This window comes from Schistocerca serialis, unplaced genomic scaffold, assembly GCF_023864345.2.
Source record: "Schistocerca serialis cubense isolate TAMUIC-IGC-003099 unplaced genomic scaffold, iqSchSeri2.2 HiC_scaffold_565, whole genome shotgun sequence".
NCBI lineage: Eukaryota > Metazoa > Arthropoda > Insecta > Orthoptera > Acrididae > Schistocerca > Schistocerca serialis.
The window spans coordinates 12,501-17,500 of record NW_026048152.1 but is presented as its reverse complement, the minus strand read 5'-3'; the positions used below and the strand labels follow the sequence as shown (position 1 = coordinate 17,500).

The following is a 5,000-nucleotide window of genomic DNA, read 5'->3' as shown; positions in this document are numbered from 1 at the left end:
TCGCTGGCTGGCATCGTTTATGGTTAGAACTAGGGCGGTATCTGATCGCCTTCGAACCTCTAACTTTCGTTCTTGATTAATGAAAACATACTTGGCAAATGCTTTCGCTTCTGTTCGTCTTGCGACGATCCAAGAATTTCACCTCTAACGTCGCAATACGAATGCCCCCGCCTGTCCCTATTAATCATTACCTCGGGTTCCGAAAACCAACAAAATAGAACCGAGGTCCTATTCCATTATTCCATGCACACAGTATTCAGGCGGGCTTGCCTGCTTTAAGCACTCTAATTTGTTCAAAGTAAACGTGCCGGCCCACCGAGACACTCAATAAAGAGCACCCTGGTAGGATTTCAACGGGGTCCGCCTCGGGACGCACGAGCACGCACGAGGCGGTCGCACGCCTTCGGCTCGCCCCACCGGCAGGACGTCCCACGATACATGCCAGTTAAACACCGACGGGCGGTGAACCAACAGCGTGGGACACAAATCCAACTACGAGCTTTTTAACCGCAACAACTTTAATATACGCTATTGGAGCTGGAATTACCGCGGCTGCTGGCACCAGACTTGCCCTCCAATAGATACTCGTTAAAGGATTTAAAGTGTACTCATTCCGATTACGGGGCCTCGGATGAGTCCCGTATCGTTATTTTTCGTCACTACCTCCCCGTGCCGGGAGTGGGTAATTTGCGCGCCTGCTGCCTTCCTTGGATGTGGTAGCCGTTTCTCAGGCTCCCTCTCCGGAATCGAACCCTGATTCCCCGTTACCCGTTACAACCATGGTAGGCGCAGAACCTACCATCGACAGTTGATAAGGCAGACATTTGAAAGATGCGTCGCCGGTACGAGGACCGTGCGATCAGCCCTAAGTTATTCAGAGTCACCAAGGCAAACGGACCGGACGAGCCGACCGATTGGTTTTGATCTAATAAAAGCGTCCCTTCCATCTCTGGTCGGGACTCTGTTTGCATGTATTAGCTCTAGAATTACCACAGTTATCCAAGTAACGTGGGTACGATCTAAGGAACCATAACTGATTTAATGAGCCATTCGCGGTTTCTACCTTAATGCGGCTTGTACTGAGACATGCATGGCTTAATCTTTGAGACAAGCATATGACTACTGGCAGGATCAACCAGGGAGCTGCGTCAACTAGAGCTGAGCAGCCGGCCGCCCGGGAGTGTGTCCCGGGGGCCCGCGCGAACACGCAAGCGTCCGCTCAATTATTCTGCAAACAGGAGGAGGCTGAGCTCCCCTGCACAACACACCTCGAAACCCTCTCAGGTCCCGGCGGCGCGCAGCGCCGTCCTAAGTACTTGGTCGGGTTCGAGAGAGGCGCAATCGCCCGGAGTTAGGCGAGTAGACGCTTTAGGTGCGACCACCCGTGCTCCCAACTGAGCTTGCCGCTGCCGACAGAGGCCCGGGAGCGTGCTGTCGTGGCATTGCCGGCGGGAGACAACACGCGCCACCTACGGTGACCGGCAGCTCCAACGCCAGCGCCACAGAAGGACAAAAGCCCTACTTGGGTGCCGAAGCGAACTCTCCCAGCACAGCGCACGCGCCAACACGTCCGCACAGCTGCGATACAAACCACCTGCGAGAACCGCTGGGGCGACCGAGCAGCAGACGGCGTCGCGGCGCCGAGCGCCGGGCGGCGGCGCATCCTCAGCGCACAAAGTCCTCAATCGGACCAGCACACTGCAGATGGCCACCGCGCTTCGCACCGGGCCCGCGAGGACCTACTTTGGCCGCAAGGCGCCGCGAGCAGGGGGCGCCGGCGCGCAGCTGCGCCGCCTGCCGCGTCCGTCGGCCGGCGCGCCTGCCACCGGCCGCCCCCACCAGCCGGCTGTAGCGCGTGCGCCCACGCACCGCGCTGCCAGCACGCCGGGCGGCCCCCCCTCACCGGCCGGGGACGGTCCCACCCAGCCACCGCCGCGTATCGCCTCACACCCAGATCCCCTTTCACGTTCGTGGGCATGGTGGGTCCCCTTTCACGTTCGTGGGCATGGTGGGTATCCCTGAAACAACCGGTTAATAGCTCGACCGATCGTCGCCAACACTGATTCACCTCTAGCGAGAACAACCGCACCACAACGGGTTACCGGTTGTTCATTTGCGTAACGTCACCAGCAAACGTACACGTCCATCGCCATTTGCAACGAGTATTGCATGCCTGTGTCAGGTGTCACAACACACTACGTCTGCCCACATAGACGCAACAACATGTGCACGCCTAGAGAACACGTGGAAGGTAGACCCCGTACGTATGCGGTGTCCATTGCGCGAACGACTGTCAGCCCGCCTCTGCAGCATGTCGCAGATGTGGAACGCGGTGCAACATGCTATCACGGTGTGTGAGAAGAGACGACTACGTCCGAATACACGCTCCACTACATCAACAGACTGCTCATGCTGATCGCCATCCAGGGCGTCCGTTCCTCCCACACGTCTGTATGGCGTACCACACTGCAATCCAGCTCTTATAGGGAGACGACACGTAGCTGCGTGCACAATATTTGGACTGTATGGTCCGCCGTTGCTAGGCGCTGTCGTCATACGGTCACATGGGCCACGATGTATCATTCAGTACATACGGAGCAATGTGCAGTACAGTTTGTGGGTTTTGCGTACATCGGCGGACAGGTGACAGGCCGTACCACAACGTAGGCTGAGTACGTCGGCATGCGAAGGGCATTGAACATGCAAACTTCTCACCGACCAGCTTGCGAAGGCAGGGGGGAAGGGGGGGGGGCATGTACGTCCTGCTGCTATCCACACTACAGTGTATAGCAGGAGCATGTGGAAAGTCAGCAACACCTGCAAGGTGTTTAACATGACGCGATACACAGGGGACCGGGCAGTGCGAGTAGCGAACTATATTGCGAGGGTTGCGGTTAGGCAACACTACACTACTTTAACGGGTTGCATAACAATTACAGAGCAGGTTCAGCGACAACGTGCGTCAGGTTAAGGCGCAATATAGTTTAGGTTACGGCGCACTTTAGGTTAGGTTAAGGCACATTATAGGTTAGGTTAAGGCACAACATGGGTTACGTTAAGGCACAACATGGGTTACGTTAAGGCACAACATGGGTTACGTTAAGGCACAACATGGGTTACGTTAAGGCACAACATGGGTTAGGTTAAGGCACAACATGGGTTAGGTTAAGGCACAACATGGGTTAGGTTAAGGCACAACATGGGTTAGGTTAAGGCACAACATGGGTTAGGTTAAGGCACAACATGGGTTAGGTTAAGGCACAACATGGGTTAGGTTAAGGCACAACATGGGTTAGGTTAAGGCACAACATGGGTTAGGTTAAGGCACAACATGGGTTAGGTTAAGGCACAACATGGGTTAGGTTAAGGCACAACATGGGTTAGGTTAAGGCACAACATGGGTTAGGTTAAGGCACAACATGGGTTAGGTTAAGGCACAACATGGGTTAGGTTAAGGCACAACATGGGTTAGGTTAAGGCACAACATGGGTTAGGTTAAGGCACAACATGGGTTAGGTTAAGGCACAACATGGGTTAGGTTAAGGCACAACATGGGTTAGGTTAAGGCACAACATGGGTTAGGTTAAGGCACAACATGGGTTAGGTTAAGGCACAACATGGGTTAGGTTAAGGCACAACATGGGTTAGGTTAAGGCACAACATGGGTTAGGTTAAGGCACAACATGGGTTAGGTTAAGGCACAACATGGGTTAGGTTAAGGCACAACATGGGTTAGGTTAAGGCACAACATGGGTTAGGTTAAGGCACAACATGGGTTAGGTTAAGGCACAACATGGGTTAGGTTAAGGCACACCATGGGTTAGGTTAAGGCACACCATGGGTTAGGTTAAGGCACACCATGGGTTAGGTTAAGGCACACCATGGGTTAGGTTAAGGCACAACATGGGTTAGGTTAAGGCACAACATGGGTTAGGTTAAGGCACAACATGGGTTAGGTTAAGGCACAACATGGGTTAGGTTAAGGCACAACGTAGGTTAGGTTAAGGCGCAACGTAGGTTAGGTTAAGGCACAACGTGGGTTAGGTTAAGGCACAACGTGGGTTAGGTTAAGGCACAACGTGGGTTAGGTTAAGGCACAACGTGGGTTAGGTTAAGGCACAACATGGGTTAGGTTAAGGCACAACATGGGTTAGGTTAAGGCACAACATGGGTTAGGTTAAGGCACAACATGGGTTAGGTTAAGGCACAACATGGGTTAGGTTAAGGCACAACATGGGTTAGGTTAAGGCACAACATGGGTTAGGTTAAGGCACAACATGGGTTAGGTTAAGGCACAACATGGGTTAGGTTAAGGCACAACATGGGTTAGGTTAAGGCACAACGTAGGTTAGGTTAAGGCACAACGTGGGTTAGGTTAAGGCACAACATGGGTTAGGTTAAGGCACAACATGGGTTAGGTTAAGGCACAACATGGGTTAGGTTAAGGCACAACATGGGTTAGGTTAAGGCACAACATGGGTTAGGTTAAGGCACAACATGGGTTAGGTTACGGCACAACATGGGTTACGTTACGGCACAACATGGGTTACGTTACGGCACAACATGGGTTACGTTACGGCACAACATGGGTTACGTTACGGCACAACATGGGTTACGTTACGGCACAACATGGGTTACGTTACGGCACAACATGGGTTACGTTACGGCACAAATTAGGTTAGGTTACGGCACAAATTAGGTTAGGTTAAGGCACAAATTAGGTTAGGTTAAGGCACAAATTAGGTTAGGTTAAGGCACAAATTAGGTTAGGTTAAGGCACAAATTAGGTTAGGTTAAGGCACAAATTAGGTTAGGTTAAGGCACAAATTAGGTTAGGTTAAGGCACAAATTAGGTTAGGTTAAGGCACAAATTAGGTTAGGTTAAGGCACGATATAGGTTAGGTTAAGGCACGATATAGGTTAGGTTAAGGCACGATATAGGTTAGGTTAAGGCACGATATAGGTTAGGTTAAGGCACGATATAGGTTAGGTTAAGGCAC

General features: G+C 52.3%; 1 non-coding gene across 1 annotated transcript in view; it reads right to left on the bottom strand.

Moving 5' to 3' along the window:
- LOC126448124 (small subunit ribosomal RNA) overlaps positions 1-1,142 on the bottom strand; it is a 1,910-nt gene extending 768 nt beyond the window's left edge. The window contains exon 1 of the ribosomal RNA XR_007584000.1: positions 1-1,142. This exon is cut by the window's left edge and continues 768 nt beyond it. This is a non-coding gene — a ribosomal RNA (small subunit ribosomal RNA).
- Between the last annotated feature and the right edge of the window lie 3,858 nt (positions 1,143-5,000).